Here is a 24,565-nt window from a genome sequence, read left to right as displayed (position 1 = left end):
AAAAAAAAAAAGGAGAAGTGAGATAAGGACAACTAACAAAAAAAAATATCCATATAGCAATAGCGAAACGCAATCTATTAAATATGTACTCCTGAACATTACCTGTGTAGATTGAGGCTTTAAGAGCAGCCACAGGTATGTTAGAGGTGTTGGTTAGAGGTGTTGGCAACAAGTGTGGTACGTTTCATGACAGGTTTCTCACGATCATCATGCAACATCATTGTCAATTGTGGGAAGTCCATAAGAACCTAATTTATGAGAAACCATCAGATCAAATGTCTGAATAGTATGAACAATATATATATATATGATATAATTTAACAATTAAGAAAATCTGTAAATTGAGTTGGAAAGATACTTTGATGAAGTTTCATTTGAGATCTACTGTCAGAGCCAGCTGCATATATCCTTTCCTTACGAGATGAACCAAGAGACAATGTAAGAGTTAACACCGATACTAAAATCTAGACAATTTGAACATTTTAAGCAAATCTTTCATGTTTGTTTGGATTTAAATTTGTTCCTCAGGCTTCAAAGACTTGAAAACCTTCGTGCCACATTTCTTGATAAGCATCTCCAACCGAAGCTTCACCAACATGACTCTGAAACAAGGAAAATTATCCGCAGAATCAATATATATATATATTTACAACTAGTATATATGTTTATGTACTAGCAGGATTTCAACATACACCTTCAACAAGCCTAAATTTTGCGATGTTTATGCACTAGCAGGATTTCAACATACACCTTCAACAAGCCTAAATTTTCCTGTTTGTTAAAGAAAGGAAAACAGTTCATTGAGTCTCATTGATAAACAAGTGGGACAAATGGCTAACTCGCAGCTGTAATTTCTATGTTGAAGAAAGAAAACAGCATTACTATTAATTTGAGGTTTTCTCTCCATCCAAGCTACCAACGACCTATAACGGTTATAGCAGAGGTCAACAATCAACCTTAGTAAAAATAAAATAAAAACAAAGATTCTGGTAATTTTAGTTAGGATTAGATTAAAAATCTCCTATATAATAAAACGGAAGTACACAACCTTCTTTTTGTCGACTATATAATTTTTATAAGTTGGTTACATAATAGGTTATACATTAAATATAGGTTGGTTACATAAAAAGGTTATAGATTAACATGAATATACATAAGAATATCCTAAAGAATCATCTTAAAGAGAATATTCCAATGATTTATACAATTTCCAAAAATAAAATCATTAGTATTCCATGTATTGTTACAAAAAATATACTGTTAGGCGTTAAAATTTTTTTTTTTTGGCAATTTATCATACTTAATCGTGATTTCTAAGATTTTATTGTGTAGTTGAAAACAAAGCCTTACCTAAGCACATGTCATGTTAAAAAACTTTCACCAAACATATTCAAAAATTAAAATAAAAACAAACACCAAACATAACCATTTCTCATACATAAAATTACAAAATTAACAAAACAAAACTTACAAAATAGGTGTTTTTTCAAGCCATCATATTTAACATATGATTTTATTACATAATGTTTTATCAAAAAAAACTTTTAAAAACAATCATATAAATTATATTTTATTATAAAATTATAATATAAATAAAAAAGATTTCAACTCGTGCTCTAGCACGGGTCCTAATCTAATCTAGTACCATATTAAAGTACCGATGTAAGTTCTCATTGTCTCCACCATTTTTCTCATGTGCGTATGCATGACCAATCTGGACAAGCACACCATAGGCTTTGCTTCTTGTTTATTTACCTGCATAAACAGAAACAAGCACACCATAGGCTCTGCTTCTTGTGTATTTACCTGCAGAAATAGAAACAACATGAATACTGATTCTCACACAATTATAATTTTAAGGTGCTTAGTACCTCCATAGCAAGTACTTTAAATCATATACAGGAAAAAAACCATCAACATCTGAGAGGAGCCTTTCCCTGAAAGTAAGCCAAATGGAGTTTGATTAGTTCTCATAGTTATATATTGACCCTAAACATTTTTGTTTTTGAGACTCACATGATCAAAAAACCTATATAATCTTCCTACTGCGTAAGAAGAAAAGAGAAAGTTAAGTGCAAACTATAATACCGAAATCGAAAGATTAGGCAAAAACTAAAATAATTGGAGAAGCATACTTTGGGAGAAGGAGTCAAATTAAGAAACGGTGAGTGATCTTCAGTTATTTGCTTTGTCCATTTACCTGCTTGGCGTATGATAATTATGTCAGAGAACCATTTAGATAGACCTGAAATCAGCATAAAGATGTTTGAAACTTACGCGACATTATGTATTTTTATTTTGTTTTGAGAACATAACAAAAACTTACAGCGTACTATATAATAAGTTCACCAGTCACCACGTCACCACCAACACTCCTATATGCTTTTTATAGAATTACGATGCTCTGAGTTTTTCCTAAAATATGTTTGCAAAATCCAAAACGGTTATACAGTTAAAATAGTGTACCATTAGTGCAATTCTATACAAGATGACCCACCAAGTCAGTACGATTAACAAATTGTCTTGTGCATTATGAATAAGTTAATAACCATGAGATCAATAAAATAATAACTTACAGATGAAGTGGCTGGTTGATCTTCTTGATTTACTCCAAGATGAAGTAAATATGGATATGAAAATATGACTATTTGCATATGTTCTTACTTTTACACATTTATTGTATAAATGCACGTAACAATTAAGTAAGCAAGAAATATTAAAAAAGGAAAATTGTTGTAAAACAATTGGAGTGGATCTTCCATAACCGGCCTATACACGGTCCATACATGGCCTATGTACGTCCAAGACCATAAGGTCCATCGACCACTTCCTTTAGTCTAAGTCGGTATATGATTCCTAATGTAATTGGGCTTTGCTTTTGACTATATATATGTAACCTCTATTCGATTATATGAATAAGAATAAGAGAATTTCCACCTTTGAGTTTTCTAGTTTTATAACACGTTATCATCACGACTTGTTCTAAAGTCCAACTGAGATAAAACCCTAAAACCCTAAACCGCCGCCGCCTTCTCCCTTTGTTCGTGGTTATACTTGGCGATCGGTTCCTGTTCGTGATGCATCCGAGTTCGTGGTCCGTTTCTGTCCGGGGTGAGTTCTGTTCGGAGATCCGTTCCTGTTCAAGCCGCAGTTCGAGTTCGAGATCGGTTCTTCCTCCTACCTAGTCCGAAGTTCAAGAGAAGTAAAACTGAGGTCTTTAGCTCCCGGTTCATATCCAGTCAACATCCAAACGGCAAAAGGTAAACAATAATCAAACCCCCCTTAAAACCTATGAAATCGAATCTGACCTTAAACCTAATGGAACACTAAAAACCTACAAGCAAACAATCAACTAACAAAAGCTTAAGATCCCTAAACACTAAAACTTTAAAATCGAATTATGTGAAGTTTAGGATTGCTAGATTTCTTGCAAATTGAACCGTTCATATCATAATTAAAATCCGGTTGATTGTTGTTGCTTGATTGTTTCATATGTTGCATGCATCATTGAGATTAAAATCGAACCTTGCATAGATAAAAAAACTTGAATCGTTTATTGCTTAAATTGTTTATGTAAAATCGGCTGCATGAATCCTAAAATCGATTGCATAGATTTGTTCTAGGTTGTTAAAATTGTTAGGATAACTTCCAAATCAATTTTAGTAATTATCCTAAAACTTAGAAAATATTTCCTAAAAAATTTCCTAATTAGAATAGGAAATTCAATCTAAGAAAAAGGAAACATTTAATAAAAAGAAATTGTTGCATGCTAGTATCTATCTAGGTTTGTTTGTTTTTCATGCATACCAAAGCCACGAAAGTTATGAGTAACGGCAAGGAATGGTTCGGTCTCAAATACCGCATGACCTGAGTTTAAATTAATGGCATGGGTCGGTCTCAAATACCGCATAGTCTTAAATTGTTGCATGGTTCGGTCTCAAATACCGCATGCTAATGATCAGATGTTTGTTTTGTACTGTGCAGATGGCAAAGCTGAAAAACCTCTCCTATGCTGCCCTTAATGCTTCTAGAGACAATTACTTGCAATGGGCTTTGGACACTAAGATCCATCTGAAATCAAAGGATTTATGCGAATGCATTGAGGATGAGGTTGAATGTGCAGAAAAGGATAAGTACAAGGCCATTATGCATATGTGCCATCACCTTGCTGAGAGTCTCAAGAACCAGTACCTCACTATAGAGGATCCTCTTGACCTTTGGACAGAGCTGAAAAGCAGATATGGACACCAAAAGACGGTGCTCCTACCAAAGGCTCAATTCGATTGGAAAAACCTAAGGATCCAGGACTTCAAATCCATGGATGAGTATAACTCAGAGCTATTTAAGATAGTCTCAATCCTGAGGTTGTGTGGTACTGAGGTTACTGAGAAGGATCTGCTAGAGAAAACATTCTCTACTTTTCACACTAACAACATACTGCTTCAGCAACAATACCGTGAAAAGGGGTTTAAGACCTATGCAGACCTAATCTCTTGTTTACTGCTAGCTGAGCAGAACAATGAACTATTGATGATGAATAGTGCATTGAGACCTCCTGGTACAGCCCCATTACCAAAAGCACACAAGGTAGACATGGCAAAGAAAAATTCCATAGAGCCTAAAGAGCCTAAAGAACCCAAGGAGACTAAGGAGTCCAATTACGTCTATAGAGATAAGCACCATGGCCGTGGTCGTGGTGGTCGTTGGACATTACCAAGGGAACCGATATGATGGTTATGGTCGTGGAACCCGATCCGACTTAGGTCGTGGTCATGGTGGTAGAGGCCGCGGGTCTTTCAAACCGCAACACAAGGCTAAATCGGTTTGTCACCGATGTGGTATGTCTAATCATTGGGCCAAGATGTGCAGAACACCTAAGTTTCTCATTGACCTCTATCAAGAGAGCTTGAAGAAAAATCCAGAGGCTAACCTGGTTCATCTCGATGGTGAAGAAGATTTTGACCATGAGAATGATGACCAACTTAACTATGAGACTTCTGATTGCCTAAAAGAAGATAACTAAGTTTAAATGTTGCTTTGGTTTAATTTCTATGTTTTATGTTTTACATTTGATTGGATAATTTGATTGGATAATTATTTGGTTTAAATTCAATGATTTGATTTCCTTCAATACATATTTACTTGTTTTATTAAAGTTTAAAACAAAATCATTGTCCATTATAGAAATGACTGAGGACAAGAGTGTACTTGTGGTGGATAGTATCCAGCCACACAATTTTGAAGGACAAGAGATACTTTATTAATCTCATAATGAAAAATGCCAATGTTAGTACAATTGCGGGTATAGCAAGCCTAATAGAAGGCTATGGCCAGGCTCATATATTATTACCTAATGGCACACATCTTGAACTAAGTGATGCTTTGTATTCACCCAGCTCTAAGAGAAGCTTATTGAGCTTTAAGGACATTCGATTGAATGGTTACCATGTTGAAACAAAGGGTGAAGGAAACAAAGAGTTTCTATATATTACTGAAATCGTACAAAGACATAAGAAAGTCCTAGAGACTATACCTGCAATAGCCACTGGTCTTTACCATGCTAAGATTAACATGATAGAAGCTAACTTGGCAAGGAATAAAATGTTCAATGAACAATTCACTCTATGGCATGACCGGCTTGGCCATCCGGGTTCTAACATGATGCGTAAGCTTATTATGAATTCAAATGGGCACACTCTTAAAGAGAAAAAAGTTATCCCTAAGAATCTCACGTGTGTAGCATGTGCACAAGGGAAACTTATTATAAGGCCATTACCAGTCAAAGTAACTAAGGAGACTTTGAACTTTCTGGAAAGGATACAAGGAGATATATGTGGACCAATACACCCACCTTGTGGGACGTTTAGATATTTTATGGTCATGATAGATGCATCGACCAGATGGTCGCATGTTTGCTTATTGTCAACTAGAAACCTTGCGTTTGCTAAATTGCTGGCCCAGATTATACGTCTGCGAGCCCACTTTCTAGATTTTCCACGTAAGACTATACGTCTAGACAATGCTGGTGAATTTACATCCCAAGCGTTTAATGAATATTGTATGTTCATGGGGGTGAGTGTGGAACATCCTGTGGCATATGTCCATACACAGAACGGATTAGCTGAATCCTTCATTAAACGCATACAACTAATTGCCTGACCATTGCTAATGAGGTCGAAGCTTCCTGTGTCGGCTTGGGGACACGCAGTATTACATGCAGCAGAGCTTATACGTATCAGGCCATCTAGTGAACATAAATATTCACTATCCCAATTATTAACGGGTCATGAGCCAGACATATACCATCTCAAAACATTCAGGTGTGCCGTTTATGTACCTATTGCTCCACCACATAGAACTAAGATGTGACCTCAAAGGAGGATGGGAATATATGTTGGATATGAGTCTCCCACCATTATTAAGTAGCTTGAGCCAACTACATGTGATTTATTTAAGGCCAGATACGCGGACTGTCAATTTACAGAATCCGAATTTCCAATGTTGGGTGGAGAGACAAGCAAGCTGGTTAAAGAATTATCATGGAATCAGACATCCTTAAATTGGCAAGATCCTCGAACTCTAGCATGTGATGCAGAGGTTCAAAAGATCATTCATTTGCAAAAGCTAGCTAATCAATTGCCAGATTCCTTTGCTGACCCAAAGAGAGTAACAAAATCGTACATACCAGCTTGTAATGCACCAGTACGTATTGATGTTCACAAGGAACACAATAATCAAGTTGCTACAGAGTCTAAGACACGTTTAAAACGAGGTAGACCATTAGGTTCCAAAGATAAGAACCCTCAGAAATCTAAGAAAGGTGCAAATCAAACCGAGGTTAAGGAAATTATAGACATGGCCGCGACAAATCCTAAGGTACCGAATGAGGTTTGGGACGCTGAACCTCAAGGTATTGATAATAATGAGATCTCAATCAATTATATCATGTCTCGAATACAATGAAACCGTAACAATGTCGACATTGATGAAATATTTGCATATAAGGTAGCACTTGAAATAAATGAGGATCATGAGCCCACGTCTATATTAGAGTGCACTCAAAGTAAAGATTGGCCAAAGTGGAAAGAAGCCATTGACGTGGAGTTGAACTCTTTAAAGAAGAGGAATGTGTTTGGTCCGATCTTAAGGACACCATTCGATGTAAAGCCAGTTGGAGGTAAGTGGGTCTTTGTAAGAAAGAGAAATGAGAATAATGAAATCGTGAGATATAAGACACGGCTTGTAGCACAAGGATTCTCTCAAAGACCAGGGATACATTATGAGGAGACATACTCCCCTGTGATGGATGCAACGACTTTTAGATATTTAATAAGTCTGGCTATAAGAGAAAAACTGGATTTGCGGTTAATGGATGTTGTAACCGCATACTTATATGGTCCACTGGATAATGAAATTTATATGAGATTACCAGAGGGTATTGAGGTCAAAGATAAGAGTGGTTCTCGAGAACAATACTGCATAAGGCTAGACAAATCCCTTTATGGACTGAAACAAAGTGGGCGAATGTGGTACAATAGACTAAGTGAGTACCTAGCCAAAGAGGGCTATAAGAATGATCCCATCAGTCCATGTGTTTTTATAAAGAAGTTTGCAAACAAATGGTTTGTAATCATAGAAGTGTATGTGGATGATTTAAACATCCTTGGAACCTCTGGTGAAATTGCCCAAACAGTAGAATATCTAAAGAAAGAATTTGAAATGAAAGACCTAGGTAAAACTAAGTTCTGTTTGGGGTTACAGCTTGAGTACATTGATAATGGAATCCTTGTGCATCGAAAGGCATATACAGAAAAGATACTCAAGAGATTTAATATGGACTAAGCTCACCCATTGACTAGCCCAATGGTTGTAAGGAGCCTTGATTTGGATAAAGATCCATTCGGTCCAAAGAAGGACGATGAAGAAGTTTTCGGTCCTGAAGTGCCATACCTTAGTGTTATAGGAGCATTAATGTTCTTGGCTAGCCACACTAGACCAGACATAAGTTTTGCCGTGAACCTCCTAGCAAGATTTAGTTCTTGTCCGACCCAAAGGCACTGGAACAGTATTAAACATATACTGCGTTACCTACAAGGAACGACAGATTTGGGTTTGTTTTACACTAATTATAACAAAGAAGGTTTAGTTGGTTTTGCTGATGCAGGTTACCTATCAGATCCACACAACTCAAGGTCTCAAACCGGCTATGTATTTACACACGGGGGTACAGCGATCTCGTGGCGCTCTATGAAGCAAAGTATTGTGGCCACTTCGTCTAATCATGCGGAGATCCTAGCAATTTATGAAGCCAGCCGTGAGTGTGTTTGGTTGAGGTCAATGACTCAACATATCAGGACAGATTGTGGCATGATCGACGATAAGGAAGCAACGGTTATATATGAAGACAATACGGCCTGCATCGCACAGCTCAAGGAAGGATACATTAAGGGAGATCAGACGAAGCACATATTACCCAAGTTCTTCTTCACACATGAACTACAAAAGGCCGAAGAAGTTCAAGTGGTACAAGTTCAATCCTGCGACAACTCAGCCGATCTCTTCACTAAGTCATTGCCAACATCAACATTCAAGAAGCTCACGCACCGGATTGGGATGCAGAGACTTAAGGACTTCTAGGGATGCTTGGAACAGGGGGAGTAACGTGTGCTGTACACTTTTTCCTTCACCATGGTTTTGTTCCAATGGGTTTTTCTCGTAAGGTTTTAATGAGGCAGCACCCCAAGCGCATTATAGAGATCCTTCCTAGCATCGGCACGGTTATGTTATCCAAGGGTGAGGGTTGTAAAACACTTGGAGTGGATTTTCCATAACCGGTCCATACACGGTCCATACACGGCCCATGTACGTCCAAGACCATAAGGCCCATCGGCCACCTCCTTTAGTCTAAGTCGGTTTATGATTCCTAAAGTAATTGGGCTTTGCTTTTGACTATATATATGTATAAGAATAAGAGAATTTCCACCTTTGAGTTCTCTAGTTTTATAAAAAAAAAAGTAAACAAACAAGAAAAGAAGGAAGCAAAGAATGAATGCAGAAATTAAGCAACCAAGAAAGTAAACAAAGAATTTGACAAATCCAGGAATCAATTAAGTCAACGAATCAAAGAAACAGGGGAGTATTTATGAATGGCTACAAGTGACCAATGTATGTATGTGTGCAATGTATATTATTTATGTATGTATGTATGCATGCCAAAGATTGGTTCACTTATCTGTTTAACGACCTAGCCCAAACTAATTATGAACAAAGAGGAATGCACCTTAATTATACTACAAGAAATGAAAGTTTGGAAGAACCACAAAACCAGGCTTGATTGCTTTAGTGCCATCACTTAGTTCTGAAAAGTCCAAGAGTGAATTCGTAAGTTTTCATTACCATTGTGAATAACTAACTATTAACAAGTTTCAATACAACTGAATAGTAACAAAAATCTAAAAAATATGAATGGAAACAACTAACCTGAAAAATTTCCGTTGATCTTAACAGTTCCCTGATAGACCAAAAAAAAAAAAAAACGCTATGATTTTCCTCGCATGTGTACACATCCAGAATGATCTTTACAAGTTTCGTTATAAACAAATCAGAACACATTACCACATTAATATAAAATCGTATGTATGTAAACTGTGGAGGAAAAATTGATCGGATCGGTAATTTTCAAAATCAAATTTGTTTGGGTTTACAGAGCAAAATAAATAAATAAAACACAATAAGTTCGATAAAAAGAAAAGACAATAGTCTAGAGAAAAGTGTCTATTATTGCCATGAACAGTACCAATCTTTCTCTCCTATGCCATTTTTGGGAAACCCTTTTTCCGCCTGCCATAGAAGGTTTTAAAAAGTACCCTTTTGCCCTCTCCTATTTTGTGACGCTTAAACATTTGAAGGGAAAAAAAACTCCTCGTTTCTTATTCTCTCTCTTGTCTTATAATCTTCTTCTTTGTTTCTTCTTTTCTCCTCAGAAATCTACGTTTCTTTTTCTCTCTCTTTTCTTATCATCTTCTTCTTTGTTTCTTCTTTTTCACCGCACATCCGCCTGAACAGTCCGACGTCTTTGGATGTAATGATGAATTTCTTCCTACAGTCACTTCTATGACCAAATCCTCCGCTTTTTCCGCCTCCACCCGCTCCAGTCGACGAGACAGGAGAACCTAGTTCTGAACCCGACCCTTGGTATGTAAGAGAAGTATTGTGTTCTTTTATCTGACCTGATTTCTAACGAAAATAGTTGTTAAACGGAGCAGGGAAACCGATCTGATAGTCCAGTTAAAAGATCCAAGATCTTTGTCCATCCAGTTTTTTTATATAAGGATAGACCAAATGTTATCTGATAGACTATTTTTTCTCGATAAACCAGTTACAAGATCTAAAATTTTTGTCCACCCAATGTCTTTTATATGACGATAGAACACTTATTATCTGATAGACATCCTTCAGGAAAGGTTTTGGTCTACCGTTACTTAATTGGTCACTCCGTCTTTGGTAACTTACAAGTTACCTACTGTGCAGGTTAGCTGGGGGGGGGGGGTTGACGACATCCACCAGGAGAGCTTCTTGTCTATCGTTAATTTTCTTCAAAGAAATTCGATTATATCTACTTTTCCATGTCTAACATATATACTTGTCCACTGTGTAGGTTATCTCAGCAGATGGACCACAATATTAACCCCACGTACTTGTCCACCGAATTTATTTATGTCACTCATTATTATGTCTTAGTAGACCAAAATCAATGAAGGAAATGTTTATTTCCCTCCCATTATTATGTCTCCAATGTAGGTCTGATGACCATGCATGGAGAACTGGGTATGTTCTCCCTCCGTAGGACCAGTTTCAACAGTTAAGGTCTGTCGAACTGTAGTTTCCTCAGTTTCAACATTCAACAAACGAGGTAGGTGTCCACTGTTGACATGTTTGTCCCTAATGCAGGTCTGCTGACCACGAAGCGCATGACCTAGAATACATCAGGTGGACCAGTTACAACAGCCAAGGTATGTACACCCCCATTTATGTCTATTTATGTCTTTGTTTTTGGTGGACTAGACTAAATAGGCATGATTCATGTCCATCACAACCATGTCCCCATTTATATATTCATATATGTTTGGTCATCCATTGTTGATTGTGAAAATTGTTATTCAAAACCCGTTTGTCTATCAATTAACTAACATATTCATTTCTCGTTACTGTAGTAATGTTGTTGGGATACTCACTGACAATGATGTGGCCATGGTGGACCAGATCAGACATACAAGGTAGATGTCCACTCGCTGATGGACCATTTGCAAGTTACACAATAATTATTAGCCCATTTTTGTACAAACAATACTTAATGTTTGTCCTATGCGGTGGAAATTGTATATCTGCTGTTTTTGTCTACCGTTTCTTCTACCACGATCCTAGTCGATGGACATGTATTCTTGTTGTTTGTGTCTACCTTTAATATGGTTGTACAACTACTGCAGTGTTTTTTGGTCTACCTTATTGTCATCTCTCTATTACAATATGACCATAGCCAATTTAACGAAACTTGTCCATACACAATCTAATGGCTACATTCTAATTCCGATGGACATGTCTTTGAACGGAGAAGAAATTACTGGTTAGGTCGGACCGGTTTTAAAATTGGTTTTTATTGGGTTTAGTTTCTAAACCATTTAAATTCTGGTATATGGAGAAATAGATTGAAAAATTTCGATTTTGGGTAGAAATTGGTTGAGACTTGAGAGTCATTTGGTCAGGGACATATGCAAAGAGATCAAAATTCTGGGTGGATCTAATACGATGCGGTAATTTTGAGGTGGAAATAGAAGGTCGATCCGGTGATTTTAATGAACATCTACAAATGTCAATGAGCTCACAACGACGGTCTTAGTCATACACGTGGTAGCTGGTTTTGTATTCTCCAAGCTACTTTTCGTGGGGAAGGGGTCAAAATTAGCCTCACGCACCAGAGGGTCCTTCTTTTAGTTACACACTAATCAAATTAAATACCATTAAACTTGCCTTTACACTTCAACTATCAGAAACCCATTATGTTAAAAACTGTTTTTTTTTGAATGATTCGCTTCTAGAAATGTAAAAAGGAATGATCCATGGTATTTATTGTCTCTAATTATATTGGCTAATCATGTGCTAGATCATTCGTTAATTTAGTTAATTAGGACCATCTCCAATAGTTTTCCCTACTTTTCTTCTATAATCTCTATAATAGAGGTGAGTTTTACTCCAATCCATCTCTATTCTCACGTCTAAAATATAGATTGCTATTTTTTCTCTATTTATAGAGGAAATTTTGTAAAAAAAAAAAAGGGTTCTTCTATAAATAGAGAAAAAAATAACAATCTCTATTTTAGGTGTGAGAATAGAGGTGGGTTAAAGTAAAACTCACCTCTATTATAGAGTTTCTCTATTATAAAGGCAAAAATAAAATACCATTGGAGATGCTCTAAGGGGTGACTCTTCAATCAAGAAGACAATTTTACGAGTGGGACATAAAAGCATCCACCATTCTAGAAGCATTTATCAATGAGAGTTCGAGTTTTAGGTTCAATAATCAAAATTAGCACTTGCTAATTGTTACTGTCTATGTCCCTAATAGATTGATGTTTTGACATTATCAGACATTTGAAAAAAAAAATAATTTGTATCTATAAATTAATTTATAGTTACTTTTGGATAGATATAGAAAATATCGACCATTAGACTAATGCCATGTAAAAAGAGCATAAAGTAGAAAAAATATTTTAGTTTTTTTTATCTACAACATCAATTTTTTAAGAACAAAAATATATTCTAAAACATCAATTACACAATTAACACGAACATACAAAATATATATAGCCAGCAAAACTACGGCATAGTGACTCCCTCTTAACTATCTTGATTCAAATATATCAAGTAAAACAAAACTTTAAGAGCATCATTAGTGGAGCAACCCTCCTAAATTACTCACATATTAATTAAGGGAAATTACCTAAAATATTACAAAAAAATAGGCTTATTACTACTTTCTCCATTTTAAAATATAGGATGTTTTAACTAAAACATGCAGATTAAGAAGTCTTTACTTTTAACAAGTTCAACCAATCAGAAACAATACTGCATAATATAAAATACTAAACTAATCTAAAAGTTGCATAGAAACTTGAAAACATCCTATATTATGAAATAAAAAACTTCTCTAAAATATCTTATATTTTGAAACGGAAGGAATATAACAATACGTTTCAAAGTAGTCTTACTAACACAATACATAAAAGTTTCCACATTACTTATAACCCAATTCAAGTCTATTTATTTACAATGCATGCCATTTATAATTAAATTTGGTTGGATAAAAACACCAAATTGATTCTTTCTAATTGCTTCATCTTCTTCGACAAAATCATGGCATCCAAACATAAATAAACCATATTCTTGTTAGAGATGAGTGTCCTTCTACCTCTGCCGGAGAAAAAAATTATCAGAGTTCAGAGTACAGTGAATCGAAAGAAATCGCGAAGAACAGTTCGACGTTTGTTACAAATCCAGAGGTGAATTTTTTTTGAAATCCAAAAAATTCGTCTCTACTTAAATTGATCCATTAGGTGTTTTTGGAGAAATTTTTTCAGTGACTAGATTTTGGTTAATTATTTCTTTCCACTAATTCTTTACCTTGAAAGATATAATCTTCATTGGTTTTTTTTTTTTTCTTTCTTTTTCGTATATGTTTGTTTTCAGGCTTATCAAATCTCCAAAAACGAAACAAAAACTTCAATTTTAATCACTAGCAATTTCAGGTTAAGAAATCTCTCTTCAAAAAACTTGTTTTTCTTTTCTGCTTTGAAATCCATAAAAAAACCAAAAGCGCATTGGAGAAAGAAGGCCTACCAGAGAAGCAAAGACGCAGTCACATTTTCCGGCCAAACTGACAGATCGACCGGTGAAAGCTCCGATTATCTACAGTTACTACTTTGGTAAGCATTGCATGTTTTAAAGTTTCGAATTCAATGAAATGCTGAACAATCAAATTCATGTAAAATGTTTTTTTTTTGGGACGGTGATGTGTTATGGATCTTGATCTGTTGGGTTCGTAAGTTTTTTTTTATGTAGCTCAATTTTGCATAAAGAGATATAATTTGGGAGAAATTTTGACCTAATCTCTGTTTCTTGAGTAATTTTAAGACCGCAAAGTAAGATTGTTTTATATTTGAAAATTTGGCTCTTTGGTTTTTTTTAACTAGACCTGTTTTGTGTAATCCTTCCGTTTAATTCTTTTCTTTGTTTCTGAAACTTTTTTTGGCAGGCAGAAAGAAGGCAAATCTGGGTGTCTCGTATTCTTCTTTCCCTCAAATTCACCTCTTCAAAATCTCTACTCCACTGCGTGTTCGAAGATCCGTCGTCTCGAGCCGTAAAAGTGTGAACTTTTCCATCTTTCATAAAATCAAACATATAGCAAAAGGTGTGTCTTTTCTCAGTTTATGTCTTGTGATTTTGCAGATTCAGGAACTGGTTTAGCAAGCGAGGATAAGAAATTGTTGCTGGAACAATATGGTTATGATGCCAATGATGACTTTGGGTCTCAATCTAAGGTAGATTTTCATTTTTTTCGATTTGGTTTCTGATAAATTGTTGAGAGGTGAAGCTTGAGTTCTTATTGCACATTGTAGAAGGCGAGGATGAAAGAAGAGAAAATGAGTGGAAGGAACAGCCATCAAGTAGAAGAAGTTGTTGTAGTACAGCCAAGAACAACTCATAGGTTACTTCAGGTGTGTGTATTTGCTTTGTTTCATTGTCTTGTTCTTAGGGGTTTCTGTTGTTTGATTTTCTCAAATGTGTTTTGTGTTTTTGGTTCTTGCAGGAATGGCCAAACGAAAGAAATTGCTTTCTCTTAGGGGAATGGATGTGAGACCTATGATGGAAGTTGTTAAAGGAGCAGCTTTTGGGATTCTCCAGGTAAAGAGTAATTAGATATATTGACTATTTTTATTGTTCTGTGAGATTAACATTCCAAGACTGATTTTTCTCTTTATTATGTAGGCTGCTGGCGGTTGTCCAGCGTCTCTGCGACCTGCTAAGTGGTTGGATTTTTACAGTGGTACAGGATCTGTAGGAATTGAAGCAATCAGTCGAGGATGTTCTGAGGTAGCAAAGAAATATTAGTGGCAGGAATTTTTTTGTATGGTTTTGTACTTGATTAATTTCTCCACAGGCACACTTTGTTGAGATGGATCCTTGGGTTGTTTCGAATGTTCTACAACCAAACTTGGAACACACTGGGTTTGTTGATGCTTCGGTTATACACACTGCTCCAGTCGAAAACTTCTTGGAACGTGCTGATAAAACAGTAGGCATGTCTAGTCTTTAAGATGTTAAACAATTTTCATTTTCTTAACTTGTTATTACTTGCAAACTTCAGCTTTCAATACTGTCTGTTTGTTAAGATTATTTTGGGTCAATGTGCAATACTCATGCTCTTCTGAACAAAATCTGATCTAGGTGGTCGAGTACCCTTCACGAACAACAATGCTTGATTCATGTGGATGCCTTGAAAAGGTAATTATTTCCCTTTTATTACTTGTTTGATGAATGGGGTTGTATGAATGTTGATGAAACAAAATTTCTGTTACAGATGACTGATCGAAGGTTTGGCCAGACACATGACTTCACACATGTTGTTGTATTTTCTTGCGTGTATCAAAGATTCAAACTTTTTGTATCTAACTCAAGAGTTGGAGCTTTGATTTCAGGGAACCGCAAGCTCTGGATATCGGTGCACATGAGATTCTCCCTGATGCGGACATCGCTCTTGCTGCTGGACTAGACGAGTTGGCACAAATGTTAGATCTTCAATCAGGTAAAAGAAAAGTTCAAGAAACCAAAACACTGATCAAAGCTTTCATATCTCCTATTTTCCAAATGTGTTGGTGTTTGTTTTTGACAGGTAAACCATCAACAGTAGCCGGGATAAGGTTCATGGCATTTCTGGAAGAAGACGAAATGGCATTCGATAATCTTTACTGTATAGCTTTCCAAATGATGGATGCACAATGGCTTGCCAAACGAGCTTCTTACATGGAATTTAATGTAAAAATTGTCTTACACATTGAACCAACCTCTTTTTTGGTTATGAATAATATTTTCGTGTCGGTTATGTGTTAACCGGAAATTAATGTGTTGGGCCCAGGACGTCCTGAAATCGACGAGGGCACAATTGGAACGTCCTGAACTGATGATTTTACTCTTCTTTTCAGTTTTCTAATTGTTCGTAGCTAAAAAATTTCAGCTGCCAGTTGCACTAGTTATAAAAACACTATTTTTTCTTTGAATTTAATTTAATATTTTATTTAAAAACTAAAAATAAAAGGGATCCTCCACATCTATCTCTACTGCTTTTCTTCCACATATGGCACTTGTTTTAGTTGTTTGCTAAGCTTTGTCTGGTTATTTCCGGTTCCTTCTCTCATGGAATGTAAAACTTTTAATTATTTAATCAATTATTTTAGTTTGCCCCGGAAAACAAAAATTGACTCTTTGGTTTCGTGAGCAATCAAGACTGACGAAGTAATTAAGAGTGTTTTATATCTGAAAATTTGGCTCTTTGGTTTTTAACTAAACCTATGATCTTTATAAGTTGAATTTTGAGCTCTGAGATTTGTTTGGTTGTAATTAATTGAATTTTAGGGTGAATGTGAGGTTTTATGTACAACTAGATCACTTAGGTACAACTGATAAAATTTGAGTATAACTTGAACTACTTGATGCAACTGTACTAGAGCTATTAAAATAAGTTTAAATATGGATCATGTAAAAACGAATAAATAATAGATTTTTGGCGGCATGATATTCATTTAAAATCATCACACATGTGGTAAAATGAACCAAAGACAACAGGATATTAGTAAAAAATTATTTGGAATACACATAATTGTACATAGTTGTCGAGTTGTACTCTCATATTCATAGTTGAACTTTTGCATTTTTTCGTATTTCCAGTTGGACTATAATATAAATTATTAATTAGCAGTTGGCCACAAGATTTATCACTATCAATTAGCATATACAAGGTTTTCATAACACAATGTTCATAAAAACTTGGGTTTCACCTCTTTTGCTTCATATGAGGTGATCACTTACTAAGTCTTCCTTATACTATAAAGAGTGTTTTATGTGAAAACGATAGTATATATTAGAAAGTGATAAATTCTTGTATCCTTGATTAAACATGGTTCTTTAATAGTTCAATATGTAAATAAATTCTTATAAACCTTAATTATCATTTTCATATTTTAAATATAAATGCAAATCTAAATATATATTTAGTTGTACCTAGTTGAACTGAGTAATACAATTCAACAAATACTATTTATGTTATCTAAATATTACCCTCTATAGTTAAAATGTAATTTTGTGTGGTTATTATTCATTACCTCTCAGAAATATAATAAATAAATAAACAATTACGAATTACATAGGTTGTTCTAGTAACATCTCTTACTTGTTCTAGTAACATCTCTTACTTGTTCCATTTCCGGTGAACAACAACGACAATATTAGCTAGGGTTGCAGAAGAAGATATGTTGAAGATGACTACAAAATTACAATAATATTCTTCATTAAAACGGATTTGTGGACGTACACTAAGCAAAAGAACGTTATGTACGTACACTAATCTCAAGAACGTTACGTACGTACACCAAACTGCAACATACATTAAACAAAAGAATGTTATGTACTTACACCCAAACTGCAACATGCATAGCTTATATTTTTGACACCTCTATAACTATGTTCAACGGTGGGTTTGGCACTTCTATAACTATGCTCAACGATGGGTTTAATTTTAATTGTGAGAATATGGTGAGAGAATGTGATATTGTACCTTTGAGTTATACATATCTTTATGTGTGATTGTTTCACTTATCTCCCTAATTAGTCTCAAACAAGATTGAATGACATAGTTCACTTTATGATGATTGCTATCACGTTTCTCACATAAGTACTTGTTTTGAATGTTACATTAAAATAACTTGTGTACGTACATGTTTTGAATGTTTTGTTTGTAAACAATTTGTGTGTTTCATATGTACGTATGCGTTCATAACTTGTGTACGTATGCGTTCATATGTACGTACACGCTTATATGTACGTACACATTCGATTTTAGGTTTAATGAATCCGAAATTACCAGAATATCCTCGTCTTCTACCTCTAACATACGACTAAAAACCCTAATTTCCCCAGCCTCACTTTATTTTTTCACGACTTATGTCTATTTTATTGGTTTCACTTGTGGGGTTTTTACTCAACTATTATAGATTTTCATCTCAACTTAAAAACCTATAAAAAGTGAGTTATATAGATCCCCCTATAAGTCTATCACAACTCTATATTGTCTTTGCTTGATCAAACAAATTCATATTATTCTGGTAAGACTTTACAACTGTCAAAAATGCCTACTTAATCTACCATAAAATAAAAGTCTATCAGTACACTACTAAAACTATTTCAAAAAACAAAGAAAGTATACCAAAAATATCTGTTAAAGACTAAGTCTGTCACATATATCTGTCGCAACGGGCCATTAATCTACCATAAATACTTCCCTACCTTTTAAGTCTATCGATCTACCCGCTCAAAACATAAGTCTATCATCAAAGGCAGTTTCTCTACCAACTTAATCTAACACAATCATATATCTATCTGATTAATCTACCTTAACCATAAGTGTACCAACACTACAACTAAGTATACCAAGTAAATCTAATGTACCCCTTCAATCTGCCACCTTAATATACCAACTATAACTACCAACTTTATGTACCAGAAAAATGTACCGTCAAAGAACCGGTAGACTTTCTCCCAGTTCCCAATGTTTTTTATTTTCCACTAATGGCATTAGCCGTAAATGCGTTTTTTCTCAATACTAGTTTCAAGGGTATAGTGGGTACATAATTTATTCTAGTAATTACCGACAATTGTGTGCTACTTTTGTAATAAGGAAGCTTTTATGTAATATTAATGTAACTCTCCCTATAATTAATACTAAATTAATTAAAGCAACCCTAAAAGAACTTGTAAAATCATCCCTCCACTAGAAAACTTCAAAGAAAGTTGCTCAATCATTTAAATAATTATTTTTTTAATTTGTGTTTATTAATTATCAAATTTTAATAATCTAAAATGAGAAAACAATTATTTAAATTTTTTATATTACATAAAACTTTGGAATATTAAGCTCATGGAAACACAGAATCATTGTGACCTTTAACATAGCAAGGTGCTCAATATGTTTAGTTTCAATTTGATCTTGTGGTCTTATATCAATACAACAACAAAACAAAAAGAAAGAAGAGTACTTTGAAACGGGGGGGGGGCTGCAGGGGAAATCACATAACACAGTCAAAGGGATATGAAACCAACACAAGATCTCAAGCAAGAAAACAAGCTGAGAAAGAGTTATATGAGACTGAAGAAGCTTATTGTTAGTTATGGTTCTAGCTCCCTTCACTCTACTTAAGCTTTGAAATTGGATAGTATATTCAGTAGAACTTAGAAACTAAGGGCAATGACGATGGTATAAAGTATTAAGAAATTTGTAACACAATCTTGCTATGAAGTGACTAACAAAATCAAGTTAATTACCATTGATATCACAGAAGGAAAGTGCTGTGGTAGATTTTATCTCTCAGTTCCTGCATCAAAAAAAAAAAAAAAAAAAAAAAGGTGAAGAAGTCTAGATTACAGTCTTAATGATTCTATCTCATTGTAACCATTTCCATCGGTTTTGATGCATCAAAAAATGTACACCCAGCAAAATTTTACTACATTAGCATCTGAATCACCACTGTTATATTTTATCCAAAAAACCAAAAGCAAAGTGCTTCTTGAAAAAATCCTAAGAATCTGTGTGTTTCTGGCATTAACATTCAACCAAGTGCATATTGTCACTATGACTACCATCTACAAAATCACTAAGATTCTTGTAACTCCATCACTAAACTAGAGCTCTCATATGTCACCAATCACAATTCTATAACAAGACTTGAAATATAACAGCATGAGAAGCATTTGAGAACATATGATTTTACTATTTTTAGTTAACCACAACTAGAACACAGAAACCAATTTCTTGAATCCAAAAGCTGAAACAGACAAGGTCTAAGTTACCGGGAAAATCAGAATCAACCACTGTCTTTAACTTCCAGCCATCTCCGTAACTAACAAGAGAAGCATCATCCCCAAAACTGATGGGCTCTTCACCTTCCTTTGCTGCTTCGATGAAAACTACTCGGGGTTTCTACTATTTCCAGGTTTTCTATGTGACATAGAAGAAGGTCATTGATCCCTAGATTGTTTACCCCTTCGACTTGCTATTATCCAAATAAAAAATAACTAGAATTGGACTCGTGCTAGAGCACGGATTGAAATTTCTTTTGATAATTTTGTAATTTTTATTTTAAAGTATCATATATGTGATTGTTTTATTTGTTTTAAAAGTTTTTTTCTCTTTGGATGAAACACTATATCATGAAATCATATGCTAAATATGATTTATGGAAAAAACATCTATTTTGTAAGATTTAGATTTTGACCTGTGGTACACCGCAAGTTAAGTTATTTGATAAGAAGAAAATGGATTTTTGTTTGTTAATTTTATTTGATTTGTTTAGTGTTAAAATTATATATTATATTTTGATTGTTAATTCTATGACTTAACCTACAATATACCGCAGATTTTTTTTTGTTATAGTATTAATTTAATCAACTTAATTAGACATGTCGGTTAATCTAATATTCATATTGTTAAAAATTTTAAAGTTAATAAAATTTGAAATTCTGTAAAATAAAGAACCGAAATAAACCGTATAAAATTTTTAAATTTCAACGCCTGATAAATCAAGGTTCCTACTATTCGTATTCGAAATCAATTTGGTCTCATTTTTATATTATGACTTTGAATATTTGCCTAGTTTTCTTAGACGATGTGAGACATTTTATACATTTTTTTATTCATTAGTTTAGCAATATATGTCCGTTTAAAAAAATTTAAATTATATCATATGCTTAAAAAATCATAAATTTTATTAACTAAATACATTATATAATAATTCAAATTTATTTATATATAAAATCAAATAAAAGTGAAAGAATAATCACATATTTTTGTTTTAATTAGGTTGAGAGATTTTCTTATCTTTTAAATGTTACCTATAGTTGATTTTATATGTTATTATAATTAACTAAATCCATACTATCCTTAATTACTAAAAATCAAACTAATCTGTATATTATAATTCACCTAAATTATGAATGTCATAAGTTTATAATCAGAGAATCATCTATATATATTATATAGTTTACAGATAAAAGTTGTGTACTTCCGTAATATTATATAGGGGATAAATTAATAATGTATCCTTATCTTCTATGATCAAGACAAACTCTCGATTTAACTTAATTTTCTTACAATCAGTTTATATATATCTTCACAACATCATATGCCAACTTAGCAAAACAGTTAAGACTTATAAATCTCAATTATATAAAACCTTGTATGAACCATTCAGAATGCAATCGATATGTTGAAGTAATGGAAAACGTATTGTCATGATTGTTAGAGTAGTAACCCAACAGACCTTTTGTTTTGCTGAACAGTTACCTAATAGACTTTAAACACATGAAGGAACGGTGAAATTCTTGGTAGTATATTTATATTATGGACCGAATGATTACACCAAATACTTCCAAGAGTAGTTTAAAGGTAAAGCTAAAGTTTAAAGCTAAAGCTAAAGTTTGATTATGATGTTTTAGACTTGTAGAATTGGATATTGAACTTGCTTGATTTCATTCATACTTCGGAATGTCGTTTATATACACACGACTTAGGGTTACAACACAAGAGATTAGGGTTTACAAACAACCGTCATTAATTAACAAGTAATGGATTTTAGCCCAACAGAAAATAACACCCAATAGATACAGCCCAATAAGACTGTTCCGAAATTAGCAAAGATAAATAAACAGCGGTAAAATATATTAATCTCACTCATTATTAATAAAATTATAAATAACTTCGTTATCATAATTTTAAGTCTCTAAAACCAACCCAAAATATTAATGTATTTATTTTGATCATACGGTTTGAAAAAAAATAAAAATGAAAAGACAACTTTGTAAATAAAAACGTTTAACTCTACTATAGAGAAAGATATAGAGTTTCTATACATATATAGAGAAAAAATAGCGAACGCCTATTTTAAAGGAGAAAATATAGATGAAATGAAGTAGATTTAGAGTTTATAGAAAATGGTGAGTTTGCGATGCTCTTAAGGAGTACGATAGAATTTATAGAAGTTGCTATAATTTCATAAGCCAATCCGGAGACGGGATTCCTGACATAGTGACATTTATGACACAAGCGCAAATCGAATGGGAGGAGAAACTGACAGTTTGAAACTGTCAGTTTGTTTAGTCAGCTTGAAGATTTGAAGATACCAATTATCCCTAGTCGAGAAAGATGAAGTTTTCCGCACTGTAAGTTTTCATACTTTAAATTAATTATAGCATAGAAATAATATTATTTCCAAAATTTTCTGTATTCAAGTGGAATTAAGAAGGGCGGAGATATGGTGTGGGCTCAATCCCGTTTGACGAAGGTTTTGGTGGAGCAAGTTCTTCAAGTCAATCTTACGAGCAAAAGTTTCTCGAGAGCGAAGAAAAACATCAGAGGGGACTTGTTGAAGGTAAATTTAAAAGCCTTTTAAACGTAGAAAATAATTTTTAATACTAGAAAAAAAACAAAGAAAATTGGTCGACGGCTAAGCCTATGGTGCAAGACGCAAAAATTGACTGGCTAGCTTAGAGCTTATTCGCGGTTTGATCCACTTTCAGATTCACCATCACTGTGGATAAATTATTTAAAATAAAATAAAAAACACATACATAATTCTTTTACGAAATACTTTTTCCGTTTTATAAATAGTGTCATTTTGACACAATACCCAAAAATTAATAAAACTATTAAAATTTTTATTTTACTCTTTATAAATATATTAAAATTTTATTTTTCTTATTAATTAGCTTAAATAATAGGAGTAAAAAAAATTAATTTTAAAAACTGCATTTAAAACATAAAATGACACTCTTTTAGTAATAAGAACTGTGAAAATGACATTTTTATGAAACGGAGAAAATATATGAATTCTACATCTCAGCTAACAACCACAATCTTTTGCAGAATTGAACAAACGACAAGAGAGCCATGGATATCTTTGTTAAGTATAAACCAAAAATACGTTTCTTTGGTGTCATATTAGAAGTTGCGGTGGTTCAATGGGGATATTGAATGTGATGCAGTTATGTCTATAAGGATTACACATGCTAAATACGGATTCTTGTTTGGGTTATGTGTAAACATCTCGAGCCCAATTTTCGGATGGATATCGATCGCCACAAGATTAGTATCGACTGACACCATCAAAATTATGATTCTACAGTATCTTTGAAATCGTCCGGTTTACTTCGGTTTGGGATTGAAAATCCTAAGTCTTGTTTTAAAAGGCTCGAGCAGCCTCTCCATGGTGGGTTAGTCTGTTTTGTTGCTTCTATAGAAAGAGAAAAGAGCGAGAGTTGGCTTATGTGCTTGATCCAGAGGCTTAAAGAGAGAATTCTAGAGAGTTAAGAGGAGCATAAGAGACTTGTTTTCGTGTTGTCAAGGAAGCGGAAGCAGATCAGTAGATGTTCAAGCGTGAGAAGGTCGTTGTCTGGGTTATTTTTTGACCCAATTATTTCTAAATTAAATGTGACCATGTCTTATATGAACAATTAGAGTTGGTGTGATTTTTATTTTGTGATTGTGTGATTGATTCCTTGTTGTTTTTGTGTTTTGTGGTATTGTATGACCTTCTGTGGCCATGCTTTGGATGTGTCGTCGTGGGAGATGATGTGGTGAGATTTAGGATTGTTTGATGGAGGAGATCTTCAACAGAGGTGTTGAATGGTCGACCGACACAAAGTGTTTGTCATGAGAGGAAATATTGATGGGTGTCGATCAACATCAAGGCAGAAGTGGTGCTGTCTAGTGGTGGTGGTGTCGACCAACACCAAGACTGACACCCGTTGTCTATGGACCGAGTTTTGATTCATAATTGTCTGGCTTGGCTATTTTTGTGTTGTTTTCTTGTGTATATTCTGAATTGCGTGAATGTATAGCCTAGTAGATTGGAGGATCACCTCACTACATATTTGTGATAATACTTACACATCTCTTTGCTTGTAGTGCATGTAATTTGTGCCGTGGAATGATGGTGATGAGGAAAAGGATAATCTAGTGCCTCGGTTGTGTGTTATTTGTCATGGTGTGTTGTGTCGTTGGAACCTTATATGAAATCTGTTAGGTTGATGGTTATCTTATATGTTTCTACTGTGCATATTTATGGTTGGTTTATGTTGTTAATTGGAATTGGATATCGTTAGTTTATTATTATTTGGTTTAATGAATTTTTTTTTCTTTTTTTTTTGTGAAATGTTGGTTTAATTTACTATTATGAAGTGGTTAATT

General features: G+C 34.2%; 1 long non-coding RNA gene, 1 other non-coding gene and 2 pseudogenes across 2 annotated transcripts; all 4 read left to right on the top strand.

The window, feature by feature from the left end:
- The first annotated feature begins 3,984 nt into the window (after positions 1-3,984).
- Positions 3,985-5,023, top strand: LOC147939762 (uncharacterized; annotated as a pseudogene).
- Positions 5,024-7,833: 2,810 nt separating this feature from the next.
- On the top strand, positions 7,834-8,637 carry LOC147939761 (secreted RxLR effector protein 161 pseudogene; annotated as a pseudogene).
- Positions 8,638-9,887: 1,250 nt separating this feature from the next.
- LOC104706576 (uncharacterized) lies at positions 9,888-11,581 on the top strand. The gene is made up of 4 exons (XR_754457.3): positions 9,888-10,194; positions 10,531-10,866; positions 10,951-11,012; positions 11,214-11,581. It is a non-coding gene; the product is annotated as an uncharacterized LOC104706576 (long non-coding RNA).
- A 1,792-nt stretch (positions 11,582-13,373) lies between these two features.
- LOC104706575 (uncharacterized) lies at positions 13,374-16,331 on the top strand. The gene is made up of 12 exons (XR_015564487.1): positions 13,374-13,556; positions 13,871-13,979; positions 14,309-14,419; positions 14,503-14,594; positions 14,673-14,771; positions 14,864-14,958; positions 15,043-15,147; positions 15,215-15,558; positions 15,635-15,648; positions 15,753-15,859; positions 15,947-16,089; positions 16,190-16,331. It is a non-coding gene; the product is annotated as an uncharacterized LOC104706575 (transcript).
- Positions 16,332-24,565: the final 8,234 nt, after the last annotated feature.

Source organism: Camelina sativa, chromosome 8, assembly GCF_030686135.1.
Source record: "Camelina sativa cultivar CO46 ecotype springtype chromosome 8, ASM3068613v1".
Classification (NCBI taxonomy): domain Eukaryota; kingdom Viridiplantae; phylum Streptophyta; class Magnoliopsida; order Brassicales; family Brassicaceae; genus Camelina; species Camelina sativa.
This window is presented reverse-complemented; position numbering and strand designations above follow the sequence as displayed.